Source organism: Gopherus evgoodei, chromosome 1 (assembly GCF_007399415.2).
Source record: "Gopherus evgoodei ecotype Sinaloan lineage chromosome 1, rGopEvg1_v1.p, whole genome shotgun sequence".
Lineage (NCBI taxonomy): Eukaryota > Metazoa > Chordata > Testudines > Testudinidae > Gopherus > Gopherus evgoodei.
The window spans coordinates 319356374-319379368 of NC_044322.1; the positions used below are offsets into that span (position 1 = coordinate 319356374).

General features: G+C 41.5%; 1 protein-coding gene across 4 annotated transcripts in view; it reads left to right on the forward strand.

Moving 5' to 3' along the window:
• Positions 1 to 22995, forward strand: part of MET (MET proto-oncogene, receptor tyrosine kinase) — a 160073-nt gene that overhangs the window by 9208 nt on the left and 127870 nt on the right. For all 4 annotated transcript variants that reach the window (XM_030549065.1, XM_030549062.1, XM_030549068.1 and 1 more), the window contains exon 2: positions 4241 to 4384. The gene's annotated coding sequence lies outside the window, so the exon portion shown is untranslated. The remainder of the gene's footprint in view (positions 1 to 4240; positions 4385 to 22995) is intronic.

The following is a 22995-nucleotide window of genomic DNA, read 5'->3' on the forward strand; positions in this document are numbered from 1 at the left end:
TTAACCCCAATCCCTTAGAATTTTGAAAAGCAACAGTTACTTTTAAGGGGGTTAAATGTGTGGAATTTCTATAAAGAAAATACTGGTCTGGGGCTTGACCTTGCACCATTAAAGGGAATGGGATATTTGCAATTGACTACGATGGGGGTGGGATCCAACCCTTTGAGTATTAGCTCCACTAAAACAGCATTCAGTCCTCCCGTCTAGTGGAATTCTCTTTTTATGAGAAACAGAAAAATCAAGACCGTGCATTGTGCTTGACCTTACAATAACAAGCTACAGAACTTGGAGGGAAGTGGGGTGGGGGGGGGGAGGGAGGTTTCTGTTTTTTGTTTCTGTTTCCCCATGGCTGCAGGGTCATATCTAAATGTAACACATATATGCACATAAGCCTTTGTTGCTGGGCCACTAGAAAGAGCAGGACACTTAGGCCAAATTGCTGGCTGTCCAGCTTTTTGGTTTTGAAATATATTATTGATATTGACTTTAGATCTTGCCTGACTTACTTTAATTTGAGCAGGGCCTCTACAGAAACCTGTTGCCTAGGTAACAAATGCTATACACCATAATAAGGCAAATTGCTGTTGAAATAAATAGTAATTATGGTCCTGCCTTTAAAACTATTATCTTTGCCTTTATTTTATACCATCCCCAGATACGATTCTAAATACAAGCTTTGTTCACTTCATGGAAGATGGGGGGAGGGGAAAACTTATATACCACCTTTGTTCCTCCTTCTGCCCCTCCATATCAGCTTTAGTTGTATTAAAAATATAGATATTTTAAAAATATTTATTTTTCTCAAAGCTGCATCACTACAATGTATAAAGTCAATACAGCAGGAAGGAGCAGGTGTTGAAATTATTCCTGTTTAATGTCACTTAGGAGAATTGCTGGCAGAAAAACATCTTTAAGTACAAGTGCATTCACATTTGGCTTACCCTCAATTTCTCTTTTTTTTTTTTTTTTTTTTTTTCCCCCCCCATGAAACCTACAGAGTCTTGTCCTGACATGAGACTTACATACCAATCCATGTTTATCTGCAATGGAATCTGTACAGCATATACAGCTTTCCATGTATTACTTCAATGATTTGCAGACAAGTATGAGCTTGAAAGTGGGCAAGGAGTGCATAGCAATGTGATAGCAAATGCTTTTATATTGTTTACAAAAAATTGCACTAGAAAGCAAAGAAGGGAAGAGAATTTGGGTGAGTGCAGTTCCTTTGGAGACCTATGTCTAAATCTTAGCTCATAACTGAAAAGGAGTGGGCTGGTCTCTTCCAGTGTCCACATCACAAAGTCACCATTAGTACAATTGACATTCTGGGCTGAACAAATGCCTCAGACCAAGCACTGGAATAATAGAGGGGTTGAAATGACAGAGCTGTGTGGGGAAGCATTGATTTTAATGAATGCTAATTCACTGACATTTTAAAAAATATGTAAGTTACAGGTGTTTGGGACAGTCTGATTGGTATATAAAATTGCCCCATACTAGTCCCAGGTTCAGTCTCTATGTGCAGATCTGTAGGGCCCAAAAAGGCAATGGAACCAGTTTGGTCTATTGCAGGGGTTCTCAAACTTCACTGCATGGCGACTCCTTTCTGACAACAAAAATTACCACACAACCCCAGGTGGGATGGGACTAGGGTGACCAGATGTCCTGATTTTATAGGGACAGTCCTGATTTTTTTGGGTCTTTTTCTTATATAGGCTCCTATTTAACCCCCCACTCCTTTGTCCTGATTTTTCACATTTGTTGTCTGGTCACTCTAGACGGGACCGAAGCCCTGCCACACTAGGCTGGGAGGCACCTAAACCCCATTGCCTGGGCAGGGGGGCAAAGCTGAAGCTCAAGGGCTGCAGAGCCTGTAACCTGAGCCCTGCCACCCAGGGCTGAAGCCCTTGGTCTTTGCTTTGGCCCCAGGTGGTGGGACTTCAGCCTGGACCCTAGCAAGTCTAATGGCAGCTCTGGTGAACCCATTACAACAGGGTCACAACCCACAGTTTGAGAACCACTGCCAAGAGATCACACACAGGGTTCTGCATCCTGTCAAACTGTTTGGACTGGCTCAAGAGCATGAATTCCAACATCAGGGAAGACTTTTAAGAAGCAGTGCACACACCACAAACTGGCTGTGAGTTCTACTTAAATTTCACCAACCAAGTATCAGGTGTGACTTACTCAAGCACTGTCATAGCCTTAACATGGAGCTACAGGTAGTCCCGTTTGGTACTCTGGTCTGTCTTGCCTCCCAGGAAAACTTCCCTTTTGATAGGCAGTCATTTACAACAACATTCAGGTTATTTCAGGACAATTGCTCCTTAGATCCTACACCAAAGACAATGCTTGTAGCCAAGCCTATACGAAACTAACAATTTATTAATAAAGAAATGAGTTTTTTTACAAGGTTAAAACAGGTAAACATACACACCCAAATGAGTTAGAGCCTTATGTTTCAAAAGGTGATAGAAGCTGCTGTGATATGAAAGCTCTGTCCTTTAGGGCTAACCTGTGCTAGACACCTGGGGATCCCTTTTCCCCTCAGAGTCTAAGCAGCATAAAGAGATCCAGTCTCTTCTTGTCAGGGATTAATATTCCCTTTCACCGGTGTTCAGACTGATGGGATGAGTCCACATGCACATCTCCACTCCAGGGTATAGGGGTAAACAATTAACAAAGTCTTTGTTCATGGATGTGAAGGCTATCCCTACCCAGTATCTCATTAGTAGATACATAGCAGCTGTTTGGCATTCCACAGTGGGACTGATGCTTCCATTCCCCCAGCACTAGAACCATATGTGGGTTGGAGGACAGAGAAAAGACTCCTCCTACCTTCCCCCCCTGCACAGCTGTGTAAAGAGCTAGTGTGATGGGGTGTGTACCTGTAACAGTGCAGACCCAGCACTGCAGCACCTCCTGCTGGTTATGCTGCGAATTAGCTCTCTTGGGCCTTTTACTAGCTCTCTTGGGTCTCACTCACCATTGCTTCCACTTCCTCCACCATCTGGACCCATGTCGCTCCCAGACCACGGTGTCCTTTTTGAGACACAGCCCTCTGTCTCCCTCCTTTGGGGGGACAGACGGTCCTCAGTCCCTCCACTTGCCTCAGCAGCTAACTGCAGTCTCTAGTCTAGCCCCTGGATTCAGGGGCAAACTGCAGTATGGATTTAGGCCATTTTCTGCATTGGCAAGTAGGGGTAAAGTACGGGAACCCAGGCCCACCCACTACTGTGGGACCCTATAGCTGGCAGCCACTTACTACTCCTCCTCCTATTCCTGCTGCCTACTTTCCCTTGGCCACTTCCTGTGTAGTCCTAGCACCTTCCCTGCCCTTGCTTCAGGGCCTCAATCTGGCCATGGTCAGCCAAGGGCCGGGGGGGGCAGTCTTCTTCTGAACCAAGAAGTCTGGCAGGAGGCCAGGAGTAAGATGGAGCAGGCAGTGGTATGCCCTGGTAAAACAACATGATTTAGACTTTTTGGGAGAGAGCTCTGGGAGGCGTTCAATGGAGAACAGCAAGGGGAAATTAAGAGGCATGAATGGCCAAGCTTGAGGAGGGAAGAAGTTGGTTTAAGTTTGTATGTTTGGTTTGTTAGAAGATTCCAGACCAGGGTCTGAGATTCCCAGCCCTGAGAGAAAGGTGAACCGAGAGAGATGTTGCAAGAGAGGAGGCCCAAGAAAGGCTGGCTAGTAAAAATCCAGGGAGGCAGTAGCAAGGAGCTTCATGAAGCAATTCTGGGCTGCTAGTTAAAGGGCCCCTCTTGTTGTTTTTAATTTTTCTCTGTAATAATTTTATCTTATGAATAAATGTTCTTTCTTATAAAGAACTATATGATAACTTATAATTGCAGGCAATTATGCTGTCCCTAACCTCTGGAGAAAAAGCAATGTTGGCCTTTTAGGCAATCTTGCTTGCAGAGGATATCACAGTGTAGGCCCAGAACTATGCAGCCTGGAAATAACCCAGTCAAGAGGGGGGGGAGAGAGAGAGAGGTCTCTGCTCCATGGACCTGATGACTGAGGAGCCAGGAGCCTAAACTGGGTGCCCTTGGTGGACAATGGAGGAGGAATACAAGTGCAGTTGCCCTGAACTGTGACAAGACTGGAGAAGGGGACAAGGATGACAGAGGCCCCTGAGAAAAGAGTGTGAAGAACATGGGGTCCAGAGTTAGGGCTGAACTCCCAGTACAAGGTTTTGGACTTTGATTTGTTTGACTTTAAATCTACCTCTTTCAGGTTAATAGAATACATGACAAGACTGAAGGGGCGAGTCATGGGAAGCGCCAAACCACCAGAAGACCAAAGCAGCTTGTCAGCAGGGGAACCCAGATGGGGAAAGAGTCACTATACCATGACTGGCCATGAGGAGGCGCTCCAGTGGTGAGTCTACTCTTTCACAGCTTGGCACAATCTGTTCCTAAGTATATTTACTGGCTGATGCTGAGAGAGATTTGTTGAATTCTAGTGGAATAGAGGGATTGCAGTGTGTGCAGGACACATTTCATCTTAATGTTTCAGCTTTGATTTTTCTGGTATTTTCATCTGTCATACATTTACTTCCTAGCAAGTTTATAGCCGTTCTTCTGTCATACTTCTGCAGCTTAATATCTCTAATATCGTAGTACTCAGGGAAGTAATGAATATGAATTTTTAAAAAAAAAATACCACTTTGTTTGCTGACACTTTTTTTCTTTGCTGAGCTAGGTCCTCAGATCTTGCTGAGCTTTGCTTGGGGTGGGGACAAGGTGGATGTATGCCACCTTTACACTCCTCTTATGATCTTGGTGCTAGCCAGCAGTCAGTTCAACCCACCGCCACAAGTTAGAGCAACCTCAGACACCACTCTTAAAACTTGGCTCTGAACACCTTTTCATTCATTTTATTAATTTCATATTTTCATTAATGACTTGGATAATGGAGTGGAGAGTACGCTTATTAAATTTGCAGCTGACACCAAGCTGGGAGGGGTTGCAAGCTACTTGGGGGACAGGATTAGAATTCAAAACAACCTTGACAAATTGGAGAATTAACCTGAAATCAACAAGGTGAAATTCAATTAAGACAAGTGCAAAGTGCTTCACTTAAGAAGGAAAAATCAAATGCACAATACAAAATAGAGAATAACAGGCTAGGTGGTAGTATTGCAGAAAAGAATCCGGTGGTTGTAATGGATCACCAAGTGGATCTGAGTCAACAATGTGATGCAGTGGAGAAAGAGGATAACATAATTCTGGGGTGTATTAACAAGTGTCATATGTAAGACACAGGAAATAACTGTCCCATACTCCTTGGCACTGGTGAGGCCTCAGCTGGAGTACTGTGTCCACTTCTGGGCACCATACTTTAGGAAAACTGTGGATAATTGCTCCAGAAGAGAGCAACAAAAATGATAAAAGGTTTAGAAAACTTAAGCTATGAGGAAAGGTTAAAAAAAAAACTGGAGGACTGTGATCAATTGTTCTACATGTCCACTGAAGGAAGGACAGGAAGTATTGGGCTTAATCTGTAGCAGTGAAGATCTAGGTTTGATACTAAGAAATATTTTCCAACTATATGGGTGTTTAAGCTCTGGAACAGGGAAGCTGCAGAATCCCCATCATTGGAGGCTTTTAAAAACAGGTTGGACAAACACCTGTCAGGGATGGTTGAGGTTCACTTGCTCCTATGTCACCACAAGGGGCTGGACTTGATGACTTCTTGAGACCTTTTCCAGTCCTACACTTCTATGATTCTATCTATTCCCAATTAGATTTGCAAACCTTCCCTTTGTAAAATTAGCCGTGAGGGAAACAGAAGATTAATTTTTACAAGTAAACTGAGTGGGAGAAGTGACAGTGCCTGCACTGACCAGACAATGCTAAGAGAAAGAGATCATACCTAGAAAAGATCCCTCATGGAGAGGGCAAGAAGGGACTCATCATGGCAAGCAAACCTTCCTGCTCTGGCCTGCCTCTCTGCTGACACTGACAACAGGGCGCAAATTTTGAAACACAGATTCATGAGGGAAAAATAAATCTACATGTGTATAATCTACCAAGATTTAATTGCTAAGAAAGACTGAAAAAACTCTAACTTCTGTTGATAACTTCTGTTGAGAACTATGTTCACAAAATTCGCCACCACAACTAGCTGTTTTGTTTGCATTTTAATAGGGGGACCATTAGAGGACCAACGCAATGTCAGCAGGGGAATGGACATGGAGACTAAATGGCATCAGTATCCCTGAAGCCCAGGTGGTCTCTCCAGCTCAAGATTGACGTATACTGGCCAGGCAGTTTACTGTTGTGTAGATAAGAGTTTCACTCTCCAAAGCTATTGACCTAGCATCTTTCATGAGCTCTAAATTCACTTACAGTATGTGTAGGGAGGGGAATGGGAAGAAAACAGAGGTAATTATAATGACTTCTGATGTTAATTCAGAAAAACAAAATCTATTTACCATTTGAGGTTTATACAACCACAACTTTATCTAATTATTCACATTATTTCAATGATAGCATAATATTTCCTGTGTTACAATCTAAAGAACATCATCTATCTGTAGACAAGAAGCTTTCTGTTTTTCCTGTTGAAACTCAAATCCAAGAGCCTAATCTGGAAGGAAACTGTTAGCCTTCTTGAATTCTAAGATGTAAACTACAACACACAGAGTTTGCCACTTATTGTCAGCCCAGTTACATAGGTTTCAACCTCTTGGAGTGCCAAAATCTGTCACCATCCTGACAGCGAAATATGCCTCATTCTATTGTTCTGCAAAAGGGCAGAAGTAACATCATCCTCTATTCATCAGTGAGCAGGGGCAATTTTTGTGATACTTTGCCCAAAGAGCTTACTTCCTGGGATCGCCTGCTGTGATATGTACTCTGAATAATCTATAAAATTTGATAGGTTCCAGGTTTTTTAAAATCTCTATCATTTAGAAAACCTTTTAAAAGACACATGTTCCACAATTCCAAGCCAAGCAATTATCCTGCTTTGTTCCATGCATGTGTGCATATTTTGGGGGAGAAATTATATCTTTGAGGGGGGGAACAGGTACTATACATCTCTGTAGTAGTTCCCTGATCCTGATTCTTGTACTCTCTAATATTTGCATTGCCAAGTCTCTTGTGCACAGTTAATTTAGACTAGATAGAACACTCTGAGTCAGATTACGTAGCATGGTCTGGCTGACTTACTGTACTACTGCCAAAATCTGGCTGTAGAACTAGCATAACCAGCCCTAGAAGGATCACTCCAGTGGAAACGGGATCCAGTGATGAAAAGGCTTTTATGGCATCCAAATTCCCTGCTGCAGACATAAAAGGCATAGCTGGAGCAAAAGGGTATGGCCAGGGTTTCTGTACACCTGACCAATCACCAGCTGGTGTTTTGGCCCTTTGCAGCCATTGCTAACTGGTGCAATTTACAGGTCAGGAGAATGATCAGCAAGTCACCTTTGCACCCTTTTACACAAACTTCCACTGTGTGCTCCTTAGATATAGTGAAGGATCTGGTCCCTTTTTGTTGCTTGTGTCTGTGGATCCAAGAAACCTGGTTTGGATTTAACATTTTGTAAATATTTACTTGTTGTTCCCTTATTCACGCCAGTTTGGGATTTGGGTGAAGCTGAGAGATCTATGCAATTCCCATTTTGAGGAAGAGCTTTTATGGTCTCAAGGTCTGTCTCACATGTGATTCCATATTTATAGCTGAACAAAAGTGCATACATTTTTATTTATGTATGTATTGCAAAATAAAGCATTAATTCTGAGTGCAAATATTTGCACCTCTGCTCCTAAACATTCTTATCTGATGTTGTCAGAAGCTCAATGTTAAACAGTGGTGCCAATGATGGTGAATCAGTGCAAGCTTTTCTTCTTTGCTTTGCCAATGACTTCAATACACACATCTCTGGATATGAAAATTCTTCTATTTGACTCAAACAAATTTAAGAGCTCCCTTGCCACACCGTGTAATAAGACTGCCCCTTCCTCCTTGTTGTCTTTCATAAATACATTGCATGAGGTAGAGCACACGTTTAACAAGTTAGTAATGGAGAAAATGAATGATCTTTTGTCACTTCTGTTTTACTAGAAGGGTTTATACATAATTTTTCAGAACAGTGGATAAGATTAATTATTTTAGTAAATCTTCTTAAACCTAGGCATCTCTCTAACTCCACATTCTACAGGCCATTACCCTCTGATCCCACTGATGATTGCCAAAAGAAACTACACCATTTACTCAAGAAACTCCTTGAGAAAGCACAGGAACAGATCTGTACAGACACATGCCTAGAACCCCAACCAGGTGTATTCTATTTGCTACCCAAGATCCATAAACCTGGGAATCCTGGATGCCCCATCATCTCAAGCATTGGCACCTTAACAGCAGGATTGTCTGGCTATGTGGACTCTCTCCTCAGGCCCTATGCTACCAGCACTCCCAGCTATCTTCAAGACACCACCGACTTCCTGAGGAAACTACAATCCGTCAGTGATCTTCCAGAAAACACCATCCTGGTCACTATGGATGTGGAAGGCATCTACACCAACATTCCACACAAAGATGGACTACAAGCCATCAGGAATAGTATCCCGATAATATCACGGCAAACCTGGTGGCTGAACTTTGACTTTGTCCTCACCCACAACTATTTCACATTTGGGGACAATATATACCTTCAAGTCAGTGGCACTGCTATGGGTACCTGCATGGCCCCACAGTATGCCAACATTTTTACGGCTGACTTAGATCAACGCTTCCTTAGCTCTGGTCCTCTAATGCCCCTACTCTACTTGCGCTACATTGATGACATCTTCATCATCTGGACCCATGGAAAAGAAGCCCTCGAGGAATTCCACCGTGATTTTAACAATTTCCATCCCACCATCAACCTCAGCCTAGACCAATCCACACAAGCGGTCCATTTCCTAGACACTACTGTGCTAATAAGCGATGGTCACATAAATACCGCCCTATACCGGAAACCCACTGACCACTATACTTACCTACATGCCTCCAGCTTCCATCCAGGACACACCACACAATCCATTGTCTACGGTCAAGCTCTAAGATACAACCGTATTTGCTCCAATCCCTCAGACAGAGAGAAACACCTACAAGATCTCTATCAAGCATTCTTAAAACTACAATACCCACCTGCTGAAGTGAAAAAACAGAAATTGACAGAGCCAGAAGAGTACCCAGAAGCCACCTACTACAGGACAGGTCCAACAAAGAAAATAACAGAATGCCACTAGCCATCACCTACAGCCCCCAACTAAAACCTCTCCAGCGCATCATCAAAGATCTACAACCTATCCTTAAAGATGGTCCCTCACTCTCACAGATCTTGGGAGATAGGCCAGTCCTTGCTTACAGACAGCCTCCCAACCTGAAGCAAATACTCATCAGCAACTGCACACCATACAACATAAACACTAACCCAGGAACCTATCCTTGCAACAAAGCCCGATGCCAAACACCATTGCCAAAAGTGTCCTCAGAAGAAGAAGGAAGCCAAAGAGCAATGAAAGGGATCTGGATAGATACCCTCCAAATGACATTTCTCAGTCCATGTAACTGGCCAACAAGTTTTAAACCTGCTGATTAACTGCGTGATACAACCACCAATAATCTATTCCAGTTTTGATTTACCCTTTATCCTTCATATAGATGTTTCCAAATAAGGCAGTAGGTGCAGTCTTATACCAACATCAGGAAGGTAAACTGAGTCATAGATTATGGGTCAAAAATGCTAACTGCAGCTGAGAAAAATTATCACCTTCTTTCAGGAAAGCTGGAGTTTCCAGCTTTAAAATAGGCTGTAACTGACAAATTCTGTAATTTACTTCTACTACACACACAGGCAGATTAAGGTTTTGTGGAGCCCTGGGCCAGAGCAAGTGGGGGGACTGTCCACACTCTATTCTGCCCCTTCCCCACAGCCTCACCCCATTGCACCTACGGTTTGTCCCATTCACCCCCCCTCCCCCACCACCAGTGCAGCTTGCAACCACTTTGCTCCTTTCTGTCCCCTATCCCCACTGCAGCCCCAAGACCAGAGAAGCTCTGTTTCTCTGTCCTGCCAGAGGCCATGGTGGAAAGTGAGAGCTCTCCCAGCCTGAGGCCATGGCAAGGAGCTACAGCTCCTTCAGTCCCGGGGCTGCAACCAGGATCTGGGCCCAAGGGCTTCCCCCGCAGCCAGTTGCTTCTGGAGTGGGGTTGAAGTGTGGGGGCTTGCCCCACCCACCCGGCGCTCCTGCTGGGGAGCAGGGCATGGGGGTGCCCATTTTTCTGGGATTCCCCTGTTGGCCAGGGCCCCTGGGCCCAGGCCCCATCAGCTCAGTGACTAATCCGCCACTGACTACACACAATCCTTTAAGGTTTACAGTGATAACAGCCTGCTAACCTGTTTTCACCTCTGTCAGGCTGAATGCCACAGCACACTGGTGGATTGCAGAATTAACTGACCTTAACTTCAAAGTTAAATATTGTCCAGGGAAATCTAATGTGGGAGCAGATGCTTTTTCCAGAATTCCCCTTGATATGGAAAAAATATGAGAGAATGCACAGAAGATATGAGCAAAGATGTTGTTAATGCCTTCTTACAGTCCTGGATATATGAAGAGATGGCAAGGTGTTTTGGTTAGTGGCTATTACTACCAATCTTTTGGCAGTAGAAGAATTCTCCATGAAGTCTCTATATACCATGAGAAGACATTTTGGCAGCTCACAGGAAAGATCCAGCAATTGCTGCAATTCATCATCACAAGCCTTCTGGGCACAAACTGAATAACCAAGAGAACACAGGAGGATGTGCTGATGTGTGAATAGTATCTGTTGCCTCTGGATACAGATGGAATTCTTTATTGGAAAACCAGGTGACCAAATCAACTACAAAAGGCAAGTATATCAAGAACTACATGAAGGGATGGGATATTTAGGAGCAGTGAAAGTAATCAGTCCCACACAAGACTGCTTTTACTGGCTGCAGATGAAGAGGAACATTGAACATTGTCACAGAGCCTGTGTATTCATCAAGCAAAGGAAACTTCACCAGCCTACCAGCGCTCCACTAGCTAATATAGTTGCAACAGAACCGTTGAGCTTTTATCAATAGACTCCTTGCATCTAGACAGAAGCAAAGGAATATATGTACACATCTTAGTCATAGTGGGTCACTTCTCTAGGTTTGTCCAAACCTGCCCTACCACTACCAAGTCAGGCAAGACTGGGACAGACAAGAGCTTCAATTACTTTTGTTTTAAAATTTGATTTCTCCAAAAGAATCCATCATGACCAAGGACTAGAGTTTGAAATAGTATATTAAGAAGATTACAGCAGTACTGTGAAATTGAAACATCTTGCACAACCCCATACCATCCACAGGGAAATGGGAAGATAGAAAAGCTGAACCAAACTTGGCGGCTATGTTGGGAACCTTGTCAGAAGAACAAAAGTCAAACCGGAAGAACTCTCTTAATAAAGTCATTTATGCCTATAATTGTACACAAATGAAGCTCTCACTCTCACTCACATTTGCCCACTGACATCACAGTTGGTTTACCTATAAGCTCTAAATCTGCACTTGGGGATCATAAACATTACATTGAGAAACGGAAACAGCAGATGAAAGAAGCTTATTAACTGACTAACAAATTTATTTGGGCATAAGCTTTCGTGGGCTAAAACCCACTTCATCAGATGCATAGAGTGAAAAATACAGTAAGCAGTATATGTATTACAGCACATGAAAAGATGGCTTTAGCGTGAACTAAAAAGGAGCATATGCCAACAATTTTGGTGACATGGTCTATTATCCTATATATTTTGTACTAACATGGCCTTCTAACATTATTTATTTAGGAGTTTTTAAGTCACCATGGCTAAGAACTCCAGTTTCTTCTTTATATAGCATAATCTAACCTCCTTCCATAAGTTTCTTTAAATCTGATTTTCAAAGGAGTTGGTTATTACTCATTTCCCTAAAAGGCTGAGTTGTTTTGCCAGAAATAATAATTCTGCTACTTTGAGTATAGCAATTTCTTAATATGAATTATAATCTTAAAACAATTCATGCTGCACATCATACTGCAGCAACATTTTATGAGCAGCTTTGTTTCAAATATTCTCTCTCTCTCTATTATGGGAATTTGCCACTCTGGTTTGACTCTTAGTAAATACAAGCAACAACAATTCAGCATTTAGGAGGACAGAGTCTTTTTTTTGAATACCATGATTCACCGGGCAATTATTGAAGACGTGCTGAGGGAACGGCTCAGACATTTCTGACTGATTCCTTTGTGTTTCCTTTTATTTTCATGATACATTTGCTCAAATACTATTGACCACATCATGGCTGCCATGTTTATGTACATAGCAACACTAGATCAGGGGACTCTTGAGCTGTGAAAGCCCTGGAAAACCTTAGAAGCCAGTTACAGAATTCTGATTGTGGCGCTGGCAAACCACATTCCAGCTCTTGCCAAGAATCCTATGGCTCAACTGAACACTGACAAATACATTGCTGGAATTAGTCTGGATCACATGTATGTTAGTATTGTTAAAACAGAGGTTACATTTATAAGAATGTGTTTAGCATTTAGACTTTATGAAAGGCTTGTAGGATGATGCATGTAGTAATCTCACTTATAACACCTGTACGCCATGTTTTAAAGTAATAAGTGTTTGCAGTCTAATCCTCTGTAATTGTGTAAGTCATCACACAGAAAGGGAACATTAATTAATGTAAAATGCTGGCTTCCTACAGAAGGTGTTAGGTCTGGCCTACCAAGAAGGCCCATTGAAACCAAATGAGCCATTGTGAAATATCAGAAGAACAAAAATGTTTGTGAATTGCATTCCTCCACACACACACATGCACCATAAAGAGGCAATGTGCTTGTGAACTCGTCCCATCACCGTGAACTCTGTGAAGAAGAGAATAAAAATCCCTAACAGGAAGAAACTGTATCTCTGTGCTGCCTGGACTTTGGGAGAGCAAGATTTCTAAGCATAAACAAGGGATCCCCAGCTACCTAGCTCAGGTTAGCTCTAAAGGACATAGAAGTTACTGTAATATGCAAGCTCTATCATCTTTTGGAACTTAAGATACTACTTATTTTTGTATATATGTTACCTGTTTTACCTTGTAAATAACCATTATTTATTTTTCTTAGTTAATAAATCTTTAGATGATAATTTATTATAGAATTGTCTACAAGCATTGTCTTTAGTGTAAGATCTAAAGTGAAGTTGACCTGGGGTAAGTGACTAGTCCTTTGGGATTGGAAGTAACTTGAGTATTATTAATTTTTATTAGTATTATTATGAGAGAGAGAGAGTGTGTGTGTGTGTGTGTAAAAGGGACCATCTATCACAAAGGCAAATTTGCTTATGTGGCAAGATATACCTGAGCACCAAAAGGGACTGTCTGTGATTCCATGGTTAGCCTGGTATAGTGCCTGAGTTTACACTTGGTTGGTATAGAACTCTCAGCCAGTTTGGGGTTTGTGCCCTGCTCCTTTAACAGTCTGCCATGAGGTTAGTACTCATTCTTACACCACAAAAACACAGAGCTCCATGAGGATATGCTTTCTGCTTCCTACATTCTACAACTTCTTGCTCTCAGGATCATAACCTATCCCAGACGCACTCTGCAGGAGTCACGGCCACTCTCGGGTTGCGTTAACTGGCATTAATGGGACGTTGGGGCTGCATTAGTGTAGGAGTCATATCTAAACCAGTAGTGGTTTAAAACACATAGAAGAGGACAAGTCACTTGTTAACCTAACTGAAATAAAGGGAAGTGAAGCACTTCACCTGCTTAGGTGCCAACAGATGGTGATCTAAAATATCTCTGAAAACCTAGCCCTTAGACTGTAAACTTCTTTGGGCAGAAACTGTGCTTCTTATTTATGCGTAAAGTGCTATGCACACTTGTATCACCATTGAAGAAATAATCAATAATTGAAACATACTACTCGACACTGTAATAGAAACCACCAGATGGCAGTATCATAGTCATCTTGTTTCGTTATTATAGTTAACTTATTTCCTTGCGAGGAAAACCTATTTAAATGATACATTCATAGCATTATCCTTACCTTGAAAATTAGTTTTAAGAATGTTCAGGAAGTATTTCCTGGTGCCTGTGTCCTTTTTATAGCCTGCCACTTATGCAAAGTTAGTTGAAGATAAATAGAAGGAAGTTTCGCTGAAACTAGCTGTGTAACTATATGAGGGTCTATTGCTTCTGCAAGATATCTTTCATGTCCCTGATTATCATGGGTTCAATAAAGGGAGGTTCTAAGAGCACTGTGAAGAGAGCTGAATGCTTTTAATTGCCACTGACTTCAATGACCTTCAACACATAGCAAGATCCAACACAACTGTGTCAAATATAAACATGGTAATTTAGAACTCTATGTAACATATTTTGGGCCCAATCATGCTATATGTTCAGTATATCTCAGATATGTAAATGCCCAGTTCTGTAAGGTCCTGAGAGCCCTCAACTATCACTGAAGTTAAGTGAGTTATGGGTGCACAGAGCATCGCAGGAGGTGCTCAGTACCTGATAGGAGCAGACCCTAAAACCAGCCAGACCCCCAACAAGCACCCTGAATTTAGACCTAACCTGTTTGTCAGTATCCCTTTAACAAAAGTCTTCTGGGATACAGGATGTGCCTATTAATATGCTTTTTAAAAACATCAGTGTAATGTTTTCTTACAAATTATCAATGCAAACCAACTAACCACCTTAAGGAAAAGAGATCATCATCCCATACAAGCCCACAAACATCAAAAACACACACCCAGTGTGCACCCTGTGAAAAATAAAAACCTAACTGTACAATGGGTACAAAGGAAATAAGTATATGAGAAAGAGGCCACAACAAGCCTCAGGGCCTGGAAAGACTCTCAGTCACTACAACGGGCTTTGCCCAAGGTCTGTAAAAGGCTTGTGGCCACTGTGGTATTAGCCTCTCCAGAGAGCACAGGCATGGCAGCGCCATTAGTGAACCCAGGTGAGGGGAATGCTGGCTGCACCCTCCCAAAACAGGCACAGCTTAGGCTTAAATTTGTGAATAAATAATGATATCTCAAGAAGCAATTTCTTATTTGAAATATCAAATTTAAAATACTCCAGTAGGTTCAATATAAAAGTAAGCTCCAGTCATATCCTCACCAAAAGACACACATGGATCTTTCCTGACAAATATCAAAAATGAAACAATATAACCCTTAAACTAGCCATGTTATCTTCTAGAGCTCATTTAGGAACTATCTCCAAATGCACTCTAGCAGAAACAGATTAGGATTCCAACTGCACCTGATTAGCCCTGCCTTTAATAACACTTGCTAAAACTTGCTTGTGATCCATATCACAGGCAATGATAATGTCCCCATCTACTTTTCTCTGCATTTACTAGTAAATAAGAGAGAGAACTCTGCATGGTGATCTAAAATGTCTTCCTTTCATAGCAAGATCCAATATCTAGTATCTTCAGTCAAGCTGGATAAGTCCCTAAGCTTTATTGGGTTGGTTGTTTGTTTTTTGGGTGAGGGATTGCCATAGAACAAGTTGTCACAACACTCAAGTAATTTCTAACTCCAGTCTTGATCACTGGAGATAACAAAAGTTATTAGAAATATTCCCCTTGTGACTTAATCTGATTCAGGGGGTTATAAACTTCCACCTGCTGATTTGTGGCTAGTTGTTTTCCTTTTATTAAGTGGACAAAGGGGTAGCAAATGGAACTGTCTGAGAAATGGAAGCAGCAGGTCTGGTACATGCCCTCTGATGCTGAGGAGCCACGGCAGCCCCTCCATGTGAGGGAAGATTGAAAAATTGGGTTTGTGTAGTCTGGAGAAGAGAAGACTGAGAAGGGACACGATAACAGTTTCCAAGTACATAAAGAGTTGTTAGAAGGAGAAAGGAGAAAAATTGTTCTCCTTAACCTTTGAGAACAGGACAAGAAGCAATGGGCTTAAACTGCAGCAAGGGCGGTTGAGGTTAGACATTAGGAAAAACTTCCTAACTGTCAGGATGGTTGAGCACTGAAATAAGCCTAGGGAGGTTGTAGAATCTCCATCATTGGAGATTTTTAAGAGCAGGTTAGACAAGCACCTGTCAGGGATGATCTAGATAATACTTAGTCCTGCCATGAGTGCAGGGGACTGGACTCAATGACTTCTTGAGGTCCCTTCCAGTTCTGTGATTCTGTGTGGTGATGGGGTATGTTGGGGGCAGGATGTGCCTGAAGATGGGATGCAGACCCTCTTTGTGGCATGCTCACCTTGGGACTCAGCATATTTCCAAGCTGAAATCTACATGGGAGTTAATGCAACTAGCCCACTAAAGTGATAAGAGAACACTTTAGAATCTTTTGGGATGAACAATGTTAAATATTTATTATTAAAATATTAACAATACATTCTTGCAAGGGGTAACATTTTCATATGTGCGTAAGTAACTTCGGGCTAGATACACAAAGGAACTTAAGTGCCCAACTACCATTAAATCCAACATTTAGCCACCACTGGGAGCTTCAGAACTGGAGTTGTGAAATCTTTTCAGCCAATACTAAATGTTCCAAAAAATGCATTTTGGGGACCCGAAAACTATTTACAATTTTGGGTCTAATTTGGCAAATAGCTTTGGTTTAAAAAAAATGAAAAATCAATTCAGAAATGTTGAGACATTTCAGTCAACCCAAATGAAATTTCTTTGGGGTTGTTTTTGATTCAGTGAGAAAAACAAAACAAAAAAATAGTTTCAGTTCAGAACTAATCATTTTGGTTTTTTGGGTTTTGTTTTTTCTTTTATTTTGGCCGCTGAACTGAAAAATCAAATAGTCACTCAAAATCCCTGCTCAAGCTGCCACCTAGGTTTCTGTCAGTGGGCACTTGCAAAGCATCTAAATCTTGGTGATGCAAAATGTTTGGCACCCTAGTTTATGTCTATGCCCTGGCAGGATTCACAAACTAGGTTTCCCCTGCCTGTCTCCCCAGCAGGTCCCAGTTTGCTTGGCATGCTTTAAGTACACCTAACCTGCATGAAAGACAGCCATGATGATGAATTATTCCCAATAGCCAGATCACTTAACAAGGATGTGTGAGACCTAGGTTTGAATCCCTGATCTGGAGCCTGAATTTGAATCTCCCCCTTCCAAAATGAGTGTCCTAATGACTTGCTAGAGCAGGGGTAGGCAACTTATGGCACACGTGCCAAAGGTGGCACACAAGCTGATTTTCAGTGGCACTCACACTGCCTGAGTCCTGGCCACCGGTCTGGGGGGCTCTGCATTTTAATTTAATTTTAAATTATGCTTCTTAAACATTTTTAAAACCTTCTTTACGTTACATACAACAATAGTTTAGTTATATATTATAGACTTATAGAAAGAGACCTTCTAAAAACATTAAAATGTATTACTGGCATGCGAAGCCTTAAATTAGAGTGAATAAATGAAGACTTGGCACAGCACTTCTGAAAGGTTGCCGACCCCTATGCTAGAGGGTATCCTGGAATTGGGCTCTCTCCTGTGGAAGATGTTCCACTTTTTATAAATAAAGAATCATTAGAGGAGTGTAATGGACACTGTGTCTCTCGTTAAATGACTATTTAATCCAGAGTGGACTAGCTTTAACAGGAGAGTCTGAGGGAGCCTGTCTCAAAATATCCCATAAAAATCAATGACTAGAGCACTCACCCGAGAGGAGGGAGACCTCTCTTCAAATTCTCTTTCCCCTATCAGGCAAAGGGAGGAACTGAACTGAACTCTTCAACATCCTGGGTAAGCAGTTTAACCACTGGGCTGACAGTTTTCAGTAAGGTGCTAGTACTACTAGCCAGATTTTTAATGGTGCTTTTGAGCACACCTACCAGATCAGGCTCTGTAGCAAGATAGGTGAGAAATGTCTCTCTTCACTGGTTTGTGGATTGCATTGGGGTTTAGGCCTGAGATAGGCAAGTATCTAGATGCCTGAGTCAACAGTGGGCACAGCTAAATGTAAACATATACATCTAGAACAAAGAATGTTGGCCATGCTTACAGGTTGGGGAAGCAGTGATTCTGATAAAGATTTGGGGAGTGTAGTGGATAATCAGCTGAGCATGAGCTCTGAATGTGACACTCTGGCCAGAAGAGCTAATGCAATACTTGGATGCATAACCGGGAATCTCAAGTAGGAGCAGAGAGGTTATTTTACCTGTGTATTTGGTATTGGTGCATCTGCTGCTGGAACACTCTATCCAGTTCTGGTGCCCACAATTCAAGAAAGAAGTTGATAAGAACATAAATTGGAGAGGGTTCAGAGAAGAGTCACGAGAATGATTACAGAATTAGAAAACATGCCTTATAGTGATAGACTCAGGGGCCCAGATCCACAAATGTATTTAGGCTACAAATGTCTTTTGATTTCAAATTAATGGAAGTTAGGAGCCTAAATAACTTCGTGCATCCAGGCCACAGTCTGTGCCTTAGATCCCCATCTGTAAAATGAGGATAATAGTACTTCCCTACCTCACAGAGGTGTTGTAAGGATAAATACATTACACATTTTGAGGTGCTTGATACTAGGTAATGGAGGCCAGATGAGTACATACGAAAGAAATGACAAAACATTGTTATGGAATCGACACTTGGGAAGAAGTCAGAGGTAGAGTTGGTTTGAGAGGGTAGTTCCAGTCTTTACAAGATCATTTAAATCTTCTGTCTAATAAACAAAAATCCTTCTGTATTAGAAGCAAGCGTAGGTGCCGACTCCATGGGCTGGAGCAGCCACAGAAAAAAAAATTAGTGGGTGTCTAGCACCCACCAGCAGCCAGTTCCCCGTCCCTCCCCCCAATGCCTCCCACCCACCAATCAACTCATCCCCCACCCCCCCAGTGCCTCCTACCAGCTGTGATCAGCTGTTCCACAGCATGCAGGAGGCAGTGGGGGAGAGGGAGCAGTGGGGACAGGGGTGGAACTGGCCAGGAAAAGGCAGGTGGGGGTGGAGCAGGGACAGGAAGAGGAGGGGCAGGAGCAGAGTGGGAAAAGCAGGGTGGGGTTGGGGCTTTGGGAGAAGGGGTGGAGTGGGGGGGGCCGGGGCTGGGCGGGGGTTGAGCACTTCTGGGGAAAGGCGGAAGCCAGCATCTGTGGAAGCATGCTATTAATAATCAAAAGTCCCTTACCAGCAGCATTTTAAAACTGCCATCTTGCTAGCTTTTAAATGGAGAATGTATGTTGTCTGTGCTGTTCATTTCTAATTCTCCTAGTTCTGACTTATTTATTGTTTCCTTTTCTTTCTTTTTCTTTTTACTGTAGACAATGAAATTGATGGTATTGGTGAAAAAGCCGAGTGTTACATAAACATAAATTTCAACATGGAATTTTGCTTCAAGGCTACTGGCATGTTCGTTCAAAGTCCAAACACCTTAACATGACAGACATAAGAAAGTGAAAACATAAAATTGCATTTCAAGATTAGTAACCAATGCTCTGGCTTTAATATTATTTAGAAAGGGTTAAACATTTTCCATAATCCTGTTTGACTTGAACGAGTTCCCAAACACAAAGTTAAACAATAAACTCTTCTGAGTCCCAGAGAGCTTGTTAAGCCTAGCTCTCTAATGACTATTACGCTGCAATGTTTTTGCCTGCATGACAGGCTAGCACAAGTGATATGCTAACAAACAGAACTAGGGCAATTTGAAACTATTTTAATGTGAAAAAATATATTGCTATTAGTATGTTAAGGGAACAAATGCTTCCTGAATGCAGGCTATGTAATATGAGTGTGATCTTGCCTAACTGAAATCAATGGGAGTTTAATATTGACTTCACTCACAGTAGAATTAGATTCATTATCAGCACATGTCTAATTAAATTATGTAGTTATTAAAAGGAAAAGTTTCCTATAAAGATTCCTATGACTAGTTTATATACTAAGCCTGCCTTATGAATGAAAGCTTTTGGCAAATACAGTATTGCATAGTTATATCTGTGTAGAATCAATAATTTGTTTTAAAAGTTAACCCAAACAGTGTAGACAATTAAAAGATAATGAGCCAAATCTAGCCATACACTTCACTGGTTCATTGCTGAATATATCCCATTATCTTTTAAATTGCATCAAAATAGGTAATGTAGAGAACACACTCCGAATTATATTTGGGAAGTACATAGTATTTATGATATCAAGTAAAAAAAGCTAATAACCTTCTTCAGAGTTGTGCTCTTCTGACATGCACGAATGTGTTGAAATATATTTTATATAGAGATTAGTATCTAAAGGGCCAGATTTTCCAGACCAGCAAGGAATTTTTGCTGCAAGACTGTAAAGGTGAAAACAGTCTGTGAAACTTGTTTACAGTTCCCCAAAACGGGAGATGCAAGGCAAGTCCTCAGCATAAATTTGAGCAGCCCAAAGGCTGCTTCAGTCTATGCTGGTTGACAACAGCCTTCAGGTGCCACATTGACAGCTAGGGATTGCTTTGGATATAAGGCCCTGATCATGCAAAAACGTATGCACATGCTTAGCTTTACCACAAATAGTGCCATACCTTTTCCCTATCATCTAGTCTAGTGGGTAGGGTACTCACACAGGATATGGGAGACCCATTATTTAAGTCCCACTCCGCACCCCCTTAGGTGAGTGCCCTAAACACTAGGCTACAGAGTCATTCTAACACTTGCACTCTCCTAACTAATATTTAATTATTCAGTTATTTAATTAAAATGGAACAACTTCATAGGAGAGAGTGAGGCAGTCACGCACTAACCTGTGAGGTGGTAGATGCAGTTCAAATCCCTTCTCCCTGTCAGGAGATAGGGGATTTGAACAGGAGGTCTTCCCCTAATCTGGATGAGTTCCCTGTCCCACAAGGTTATAAGGGAAATTCCCTATTCTTGGTCTTCTGCTCCTCCACCCCCCAGACGTTTTATGTGAACTTATCTGAGGAGCTGAATCCAGTAGGTTTGAGCATACCTACAAGTTTAGGCTGAAGGCCTATCTTTCCTGGTTTGTGAATCATTCTGGGGCTTTGGTGGGAGATAGGCATCTGGACACCTCACAGGAGACAGCAGTGTGCATACGCCGGTGGGAGATAAGCACCCAGGTGCCTAGAGTGAGACTGCAGCGCGCATGCCCAGAGGCAAAATCGTAGGCACCGAGTGAGTTTAGGCACCTAACAGGGTTGCCAATTTTGGTTGGCTGTATTCCTGTAGGTTTCATCACATGACATAATCTTTAATTGAAGATTAATCTTTAATTCCTGGAGACTCTAGGACAATCCTGGAAGGTTGGCAACTCTATGCCTACAAGGTTCAGCGGCAGCCATGCAGAAGTTTTCCGGGATGCAGTGTTGCCCAAAAACAGGACATAGAAACCTAAGAACTTTGTGGAATGCACCCAAAGTGCTGCTAAATGCAAAGAGTAAACAAATAGAAAAAGAGAGGTGTTTATTTAATATCTGTAAATTATACTCCTTCTAGGTGTTGCTTGCAGCACTAGTAATGTAAGCAGTATTATGCTAAAATATTGTCAGAAAAAGGAGAATTTTTAAGTTGATGGTGTCTTTTTAAATGTAGAGTGAGTGTGGTGCAGGCTCATGTTTGGCAAGTGACACAATGAGGAACTGCATAGTCAAGCATAGGGTGCAGTACAGCCCAGTCCTGCAAATACTTACCCATATGACCCGCTTTAGCAAAGTACTTATGCCTAACTTAAGCACATAACTAGTTCCAATGAAGATAGTGCCCCTTAACGTTAGGCATGTACTTATGTATCTTGATGGATCAGGGCTTCAAATAGTCCCATTAGTGCCAATGGGACTGCTCATGTGTGCAAAGAGATTCAAATGCGTGTTTGCACAGAGCTCGCCTTACCATGTGCAACAAATGAGTTTGTGCGTGTGTAACTGAGAACACAATCTGCCCCAAAAGCTTTCAAATAGATGGATTTGTTATTTCAAGCCTGGGTAATGATCTTTATGCAGGCTATGAACTCTGTAAACAGTCACAGCAAACTTTAAAAAAAAAAATGCTGTCGCCTGAACCTTATGTATCAGACTAGAAAAGGCTCATGGACAATTTTGGAATAATGTCTTAAAAATAATCCCACAAAATAGGAAAGATCTTAATCAGAAAGACTTTAACACACAGCTCCATACAATCTGCCTTGTAGTAAAAATAGATAAACAAAAAAAATCCAGTGAAAAAAGGATGACACTGAAAAAATGTCAAAGAATCAGGGTGGATAAAAATCAATGACTTTTTAAAAAAAATTAATAATTGGATTTTTTTTATTTAAATCATATTTTTGATAAAATGCTTTTTGAGGAGAAAACCTATCTAAAGACAGTTTTAATTAAGATACATTATAGCTCAAAGATATCTCATAATGGAATAGGGATTATAAATTCTAATTCTATAGTATGAGACAATATATTCATGTAATGTTTAAGAAAAGTTTTGTAAATGAGTTCCAATAGTTCATGGATTAGGGACCCAATCTTATGGGGTTCCACAGGCTTTTGTGTAGATTATTTAGGTTAATCATTCTACCTACCCAATGGGACTCCATGCTCAGTCTAGAAGATACCATCAGAGATGCTTAGTTTTGCAATTCTCAAACTGTGGATCTGTGTCTCCAGAGCTAACATGCTTGTTAACAGCAAAAATGTTTTTAAATAAATAAATAAATAATATATAGAGGTGAGAAATAACAGACCTCAACCCTGTTGTCCCTCTGCAAATTTGTGTACACAGAGTCAATCCCTTACCTTTCTCTAAAAGTGCAAAGTTTCAATAAATCAATGAACAGAAGATAGTTGAGGGTGGAATAGATCTGGACAAGGAGAAGAAGTCTGGAGATAAATGTGAGAAGTGAGGGACATATGCTTCTTTTGTTAAAATATTATATGTTTGCTGTTGAAGAAAAAAATCCAGAATACTTAACGTTGTTTTAGTTAAATAAAACAATTTAAATGTCTGTCTGGTGATGTTCTCCTC